General features: G+C 36.9%; 1 long non-coding RNA gene across 1 annotated transcript in view; it reads left to right on the forward strand.

Annotated features, from left to right (window-relative positions):
* LOC128248882 (uncharacterized) overlaps positions 1–881 on the forward strand; it is a 104,324-nt gene extending 103,443 nt beyond the window's left edge. Inside the window, exon 3 of the long non-coding RNA XR_008265015.2 lies at positions 786–881. This is a non-coding gene — a long non-coding RNA (uncharacterized LOC128248882). The remainder of the gene's footprint in view (positions 1–785) is intronic.
* Positions 882–8,771: the final 7,890 nt, after the last annotated feature.

Raw genomic sequence — 8,771 nt, forward strand, 5'->3', positions numbered from 1 at the left:
TAGTAATTGGGAATGGAAAGTGTAATTCCGGTTGCTTCTGATAGGATCCTGCAGAGGAGGTACCTGGGGATTCTACGTCCAAAATCCTCTCAAGAATAGTGGACACAATTCCATGGGTGGATGGGTTCTAATTTTTCATGCGTAAGCAATATTCACATTATTACTTAAACCTACTCCGGCGTTTTTAAATCTATCACTTTTTATCTTTATTTTATTGAACTACTGTCTTTGTCAACCTCTGTAGAATCTGTTTTCGTTTAATTTTTGAATCTTAATCATTTGTTGACATTAATCCTTAGATTATTATTTTCAACTCATTTAGATATTTGCAATTTCAAACGACGGATTAAATTAGTGTACATTTTTTCCCAGTAACAACTAATGTTTGGTGTCTTGCAGAGCTTGTTTTCTTTTCGTTTTGAAATCTTAATCATTTTTGAACTTATTTAACCGTATTTTCAAACGGCGGATTAAATAGTTACAAATTCAATCTGATGACTCCGATTGAACTTGTCAAAATTAAGCGCATTTGAACCATACTAAGACACTTCATCTAGCCAAATGACTGTCATAGCCGCAGAAACCATAAACTAAAATTATCTAATCTAAATAACAGTGTTACTAAGTAACATGAGAGTGAAAACAAAGCTTACGAAGTGATAAAAGTTAAAGATACTAAAGATCCAAAATTATAAACGAAAAAGCGTTGCAGTAAGTGAGGTTCGAAAAGAAAGAGAAATGACAAAAAATAAAAAATACATATTGTTTATCTTTATTTGTTTCAGTCACTGGACTGTGGTCATGCTGGGGCACCGCCTTAAAGGGTTCAGTCGAGCAAATCCACTCCAAAACTTATTTTTGAGTTTGGTATTATTTTATCAAGGCGGAGAGCTGACGGAATCGTAAGTACGATGAACCGAATGTTCAGCGGCATTTCTTCCGGCTGTTTACATTCCGAGTTCAAATCATATCAACATAAACTTTGCCTTTCAGCCTTTCGGGGTCCATAAAATAATGTGCCTGTCAGGTACACCTTTCTCAATGTGATCGGCTTGAAAAATTGTTAATACACTAGGATATATTCCTACTTTTCTTAACATGAAACCAATGGTAGCCTTAATCCAGAAATAAAGAAATTATATCCACCTATGTGGTGTTGAGCACTCATTTTCATCGTTTGACATTTACGAATTTATATATGTATATTTTAAGCTGCATCTTTTAAAGCTTTATGCAAACACAAGTCGGTATTAAGAACCGACAACTTACCCATAATTATTTAAGCGGAAGTTACAACAAAAGTTTCCCAGAATTCAACTGAAGTGCCTGTAATTGTGATTTACAGACAGAACTTTCTAGAAATTAATTACCTTGTCCATTTAGACGGTTATTTAGTTAATTATTTAATCTCAGATTAGCCCTGACCGAGCAGAGCTATAATCAATGATTGGCACTATAAACCACGTCGCAATTAGACAGTAATGTATGATTTCAAAAAAAAATTAGCTGCTATTTCTAGCATATGGAGTGTCCAATAGGTGATATATTGTTGACCACGGTTGGTTTTTTAGTAATAGATGCTGATGCAGATGTAATGCGTAGCACATGGGTGAGAATGTTTTATTGGTAAATAAAAGTTTGTGAAACTATGAGGTAAATATATGTATAATAACTGTACTACTTCAGGTAGCACTGGCATTTCATCGGTTGCGACGACAAGGATTCCAGTTGATTCGTTCTGCGGAACAGCCTGCTCGTGAAATTAACTTTTAATTCGCTGAGCACTCCACAGACATGGGTACCCTGAAGGAGATTCAGCATGAGACAGAATATAACAAGTCTGTCCCTTGAATTACTAGCCATTTTTTCCTGCTGAATGGAATGGAACAACGTGAAATAAAGTGTGTTGCTCAAGGACACAACGCGCTGCCGAGAATCGAACTCCTGACCTAACGATTGCGAGCCAAATATCCCTACCTACTAAGCCGCACGCCTTCACTTCTTTAGGTATGAGAACTTTGAAATGTACATTTACGTTGAAAACTGATTGTCTTGTACTCAGAGCCTGTTCAGATTTGAAGTTTATACTGGCTCTGAAGGAAAAGTGTGGCCTTTAGGATGCATCAATGACATTGTTATAAGTATGTGGTCGTTATGAAGGCAAGCTATCGTGAAGTTTGGTATTGCGAAAATTCTACGAATGTTTTTCCAACAAAGCTCTCTTCGTAACCACGTGGTTTCGTGGTTTCCATTCAGTCATACAGAATAGAACCTTGGGGCAGGTGCCTTCTACAATAATCTCAAGCCATAGACAGAAACTGTGTTGAAACCTGTCATATGTGTGTATGTGTTGTGCTTGTGTGTTTGTGCGTGTATATGTGTGTTTGTGTTTGTGCTTGCCTCCCATGCCATTTGACAACTGGTGTTAATTCGTCTAAGTCCCTGTAACATTAGTGGTTCGGCAAAAGGGACCGATAAAATAAGTACCAGACTTGAACCCTTCAAGGTGATGCCTCATCATGGTCGCAGTCCAATGAATGAAACAACTAAAAGATAGAAAACAAATTTTAAAGTTTTTTTTTTTTTGTAATGTAGGATTAGAGTTACGTTTAGATTTAAAGGATCTATTTAATTTTCTCTATATTGCCATTTTCCTCCAAGGATATTAGATCTGCATTTGGGTAAATATACATAACTACTTTACTGTTTGTCTGTTTCTGTTTTCTTTCGTGCATTTCTATGTTGACATTTCTCTTGCAATCGATTATTGGTGTTTGCATTCGTGTTTACAATATAACATAAGCATACGTTGAGCGCATGTGATTTGTTTGCCATGAATCTAAATCGATATCTCGGTCGTGTGAGAAATTTCTGCTTGCTTCAAAGGCTCACGTTGACATATTTTCGAAGATTATTTAAAAATATATTATAGAGGAGAAGAAATGGTACCCATTCCTTCTGAGTGTCATGTTATACTAGAGAGATCAATAATATTTAGTTTGATGGGAAAACTGCTGAGCGAAGAATTTCAAGATTGATAGGTTTGACAGATTTATCTTTGTTCGTATATACATGTTATTTTGTTCGTATATATATATATATATATATATATATATATATATATATATATATATATATGTTCTTTTATTTGTTTCAGCCATGCAGCTGTGGTCATGCTTGAGCATCACCGTGAATTAATAGTGTCTGCTGCTTCTCCTCAATCTCCCGCGTGACAGACGGGGATATTTACCACTTTACTACTGAGAAAGCACAGATGGATGGATGGATGGAGGGAGGGAGGGAGGGAGGGAGGGAGGGATTATGTGTGTATGTATGTATGTATTGTGTATATATACACAGGACGGGCATCCATGCAGTTTCCGACCCCCAAATCCTCTCACAAGACATTGGTCGGTCCGGGTCTATAGAAGACACTTACTCAAGATGCTGTGCATTGGAACTGAACTCGAAACTACGTGGTTACAAAGCTAATTACTTAACCACACACCCATTCCTGTTCCTTGTTTAAGTTTCCGGTAAGATTTTTATAGTAGACGTTTTTATATAATTCTGATGTCAAATATAACAACCTGAAAATAAGAGCTTTTGGACGTGTGTTGGCAGAATCAGTGATTTCTGGACTTATTGGAAATGCAACACAAAATTTGTTCCGGTTATTGCCATTCTGAGTTCAAGTACTGCTGAAGTAAACTCCGTCTTTCGTCTTTTCAGGGGCTATATAATAAAGTACAAAGTAAGTACTGAGACCGACGTAATCAACTAGTCCCACCCCTTCGCAAAATTTCAGTTTTTATGCCTCCAGGAGAAACAGTTATAAGGTGGAAAATTGGTAAATTCGTTCGAACGTCGGACAAAATTCCTTGTACTAGAGCTCTTTACGTTCTGAGTTCAAAATCAACCGCGGTCAATTTTGTCTTTCGTCCTTTCAATAACGTAAGGTGCCAAGACGGCGAGCTGGTAGAATTGTTACTGCATCGGACAAAATGTTTAGCGGTATTTCTTCCGACTTAACATTCAGAGTTCACATATCGCCGGGGTCGACTTTGCCTTTCATCCTCTCGGGATCGATAAAAAAAGTATCAGTTAACCACTGGTTTCGATATAATCGAGTTGGCCGCCTCTCCTCCCAAATTACTGCTCAAAATTTGAAACCAATAGAATTAAATGCTATTCAAGTATTGGTGCTGATGTAATCGCTTCTCCTCCCAAAATTACTCCACTTGTGTCTAAATAAAAACTCATGGAGTGGAGGCGAGTTGACAGAATTATTAGAGCGTCGGAAATATATATAGTTTCAAGCCCAAATCAGGCCACTGTCAACTTTACCATGCAGCCTTTTGGATTCGATAAAATAAAGTACCAGTCAAACAATAGAGCCGCTAGTATCGACTAACTTTCTTTCCGCAAAACTACTGGCTTTGCGCTTAAATTAAAAACCATTATTATTATTATTATTGGGCTGGCAGAATCATTAGCGCGCCGGGCGAAATGGAAATCAGCATTTCGTCCGTTCTTACGTTCTGTGTTCGAGTTCCGCCGAGGTCGACTTTACCTTTCATCTTTTCGTGATCGATAAATTAAGTACCAGTGGAGTACTAGTGTCAATGTAATCGACTTAACTCATCTCCTAAAATGTCAGGCTTCGTGCCTATAGTAGAAAGGATTATTTTTATTATTGAAGACGTCTCACAGTATCCAATATTTTGACGTTGTGGATTGAAAATATTGTACCGAGTGTTTTCGCAGTCCGTCAAGTCACAACAAGGATCTCGGACAGACAGTAATTTACACAGTATGCTTGCAGTTCCAAGTAAAGCCGGTTTTTTGCAAGACACCAAGATTGTAGGGTATTTCTAAAGTATCTAGATGTTTCTTTAGGTTGGGTGGTATTGAACCCAGTGCTCCGATGACAACAGGAAGAATTTTCATGTTTGACTCTCGCAGCTACCACATCTTGGTGATCTCAATTCTCAGGTTTCCTTATTTGTCGACCTTCTCTGTTTCTCTCAAGATAATATGTTGATCTCCTGACACTGCCACGTCAATTGTACCCTTTCTGTGCAAGACTTTTTCACAATATTTTCACTAACAATGTGAGTCACACTTTCGACCTTCTTTCCACACATTTGTTCGTTGAACTTGTGTGGTATATATATATCCCTTTTCACTGAGATATAAAGCCATCATATCACTTGACAACATCGATAGCAGGCTACTCTGTCTCATACAAATACAACAACTTCTATAACATCAACAACACAGGAAGCAACAATAACGGCAACGATAACTACTACTACTACTACTACTACTACTACTACTACTACTACTACTACTACTACTACTACTACTGTTATTATAATTATTATTATCATTATTATCATTATCATCCTCTTTCAATTTTGTGTCCATTTCTTGCCGAGTGTCTTCCTGACGCCTAGGGCATAGAAACTTACTGTATACATCGGTAGACCATTAGAATAAACACACCAGATTGTTCAGTTACAAAGTCATGTGATAGAGAAAAGAAAGAAGTAAGACAGAGAAAAGCTGAAAAGAAAAAATAAAGAAAGAAAGAACATAAGGGGTGAGAACAGAAAGAAAATTCACAGCGACAATGTTCTTCTCAGTACGTGTGACGTTCCAATTGAGACAATCTTTTGCACTTCCTGCATGGATGATAAGCCAGGGATCATTTTCAAATATTTTAGTCCCTTTTTTAATCATTCCAAGTGCTCTTACAATCATGCTGTCAAAGGCCTTTTTATAATCAATCCATGCGGAACTGAGATTTCTGCGTTTGTAATGACAGTTCTCAAGGATCATGCGATTGATTAAGAGTAGGTCTTTGCATGAGCCTCATCGGCACCTTTTTGGTTCAGTGGGGAAAATATCGTTCTGTTCCATAAATTTGTATGTTTTCTCTACGAGGATGGATGTTAAAATTTTATACGTGGTAGATAGATATTTTATGGGCTGATAGTTTCGGGAAAATTTGGTTTCATTATTCTTCGGGAGTAGGTAACTAATCAGGTGTTTTCTTAGGATCACTCATAATTTCGTTGATTAGCTGAACTAACTCTTTGTGTACGCACAGGAGCTATGCGTGTCAGATATCTGGCACCATATCATTACATGGGGATTTCCATTTATGAGCCTTCGTGAGTGTCATCCTTAGGTCTGCTACTGTGATGTCTTCCCATGCTTGGTCTGGTAAATTTTGGTAGGATCCTTCTGTGCGTCTAATCTAGTCTGCATTTTCATTGTGTGTCTTTTCATCACTTCAAATATTTTCCGAAAAGTTTTCAACTTCCATGTGAAGGAGCTCTTCAATGGTTATTTTCTCCTTCCTTATTTCTGTGTAGGATGTTTTCGCTTATTTTGCTTGTAAAGCTTGTTTCTCTTCTCAAATCTTGTTACTCCTTGATCTTTTGCTTGGACTTTTTGTTGCAGTGTTTCTTTTGTTGAAAGCAGTTCTCTTAAGAATTTACATTTTCTCTTCTTCTTTCTTCTTTTCTGGATTTTACATTGTTTCCATAGATTAGTTCATTTAATATTGATATTTCACTTGTTATTATTTCAATCCCTTTTTCAATTTTACTTTTCCTGTTTGGAATTCTTAGGTTTGTATTTCTTTGTTTTTTCTGTGTTTTTTTTCAAAGACATGCAACTGGTTTCAGTTGTCTTTGCAGTTGCGTAAATAATTTCGTTTAACTCAGTGAGATCTGGTTTTAGTTCTTGTATGATTTCTCTTGTTACATAGTTGCCAATTTCAATTTGTTTTCTATTTTGGATTGTATTTGAGAGTCTATGAAGTGGTTTTTGTATTATGCATATTGGCGTGTCTTACAATTGCAAGCATATTCAGGACTTTCTGCTTCATTTCTATCATAGATTCTCTATGTTCTTAAATGTGTGGTCTTCAAGTATTGTTTCTTTACCACTTTCCTAGCTATCTTTTTCAGGTTCATTACAATTTATTTCTTCAGACGTTTGCGTGTTCTGGTCACATATCAGTCTTTCATTTGGGACTTGTGGGGAGTTGCTCTCTTCGTCTGGTTCTTCACTTCCTTTCTGTCTTATATTTAGGTAATTTTCCGCTGCATGATTGATCGTGGTTATTTCACTATCTGTGAGTCTTTTATTTCTGAAGATATCCCTCCTAACATTTGCTAACTTGTTTTCATCCAAATATAGTCAGCTGTCTCGATTTCGTGTTCTCCATATTTGATAAGAGCGTGCGGTGTGTTTCTCTTCAGACAGCTAACTTAATGCATAGTAATGGGCGTATATTACTTCTGTATACTCTTCTCGGGCTCGTTTGATCTTCTTACATTTTCTTTCTGCGGTGGGTGTGGTGGTGGACTTAGAGGGTTCCCGTTCAAGTGTCCATCCAAGTTCGTATTGAAAGAAGAGTTTGAGCCAGTAGATGGCTTTTCTACTCCAGGCTGGCTCTCTCCAAGGGGACGCGTTACCAGATTAACCATTTGGTGTTCTGTTGTAGCTTTCCTTTTTGTTTCGAAAGACATATTTGTGCTACATTAAAAATATTAGTATTGAGTCCTGTGTAGCAGATGTAGAGACGGTTGTTGTCTCTGTCAACTCCGCTGTTAATACCATTGCAGTTGCTTTAACCTAGCCATTACACCATTGTTCCATAGTTTGTTACCACCATAGTGCCTTGATCTGTATCGTTGCAACTAACCCTTGTAGCCAGGGCGACAGTATAACCGTTATTTAGTTAAGTCTGCCATTTTTGCTCCTACTACTGTGTTTAGTTTCGACTTTTGTCTTGCACTTGAGATAATCATAAATACGTGAGGGTTGGAGGGGATAGTAGGAGGACGAGAGGCAGCTTGGTGAATAGACAGTCAAATTACACAAGTCTGTAAATAGGTTCGGCAGATGGTGAGAAGGAGATCAACAATGAGGCTTCGCATTCCTGTGCGATTAAGAAACAAAAGTAGCGTCACACCCTTGCGGTCAGCAGAGGTCAAATGTGTTTACTATCACAGCGATAAATGAGAACACTGACCTTGACCTTGAATAGAACTTACTCCTTTTGTTCTGTTTGAATTACTGATAGGAAAAATAATAATATTCAGTTGTGTCTGGGGAGAGTCATTCTCTTTTGGTGCCTTATAATTTAACACACTCACCGGTAAAATTTCTACTTCTTTTTTATTTTTCTAAGATTTTCGTTGTGTCTTGCAGCCTTTTCTATGATTCTCCCCAGACACAACAGAATATGCTTCAACACACGAACTCACATAAAGAATCTTGCAAACCAAATCCAAAAACGAAATGAAATAATAATATACATGTATACTGATATTTAAATCGTTGAATTTTTCTTTTCTTTTTATAGATTTTGCTGTGGTTTACAGCTTTGGATCTTTCTGATTTGACGGTCACCACTTGTTTTCTTAACGAAACACTTTCAACCTTGGGATACTGGTAGAATGTGTCATATAAAACAACTTTTTCTCTTAGCCTTCTTAACAAAAAATTGTACATCGCAAGTTATTTCATGTTAAAGTTGTCGTATTTCTGTAATTTCAACCAATCACTGACGTCTATTCAGCTGAATACAGTTACTGCTGTTTTTGTAAACAATAATTTTTGCCAGTGAGAAAAATGTTATTCCCTAGTAATTGACATATTTCATCCGGTTTTTTGTTTTGTTTTCTTTGAAGCAGACAAAATTACAGAAAAATGGTAATTTATACGCATATATTGTTTATATAATAAAT

This window comes from Octopus bimaculoides, chromosome 1 (genome assembly GCF_046866305.1).
Source record: "Octopus bimaculoides isolate indiv1 chromosome 1, ASM4686630v1, whole genome shotgun sequence".
Taxonomy (NCBI): domain Eukaryota; kingdom Metazoa; phylum Mollusca; class Cephalopoda; order Octopoda; family Octopodidae; genus Octopus; species Octopus bimaculoides.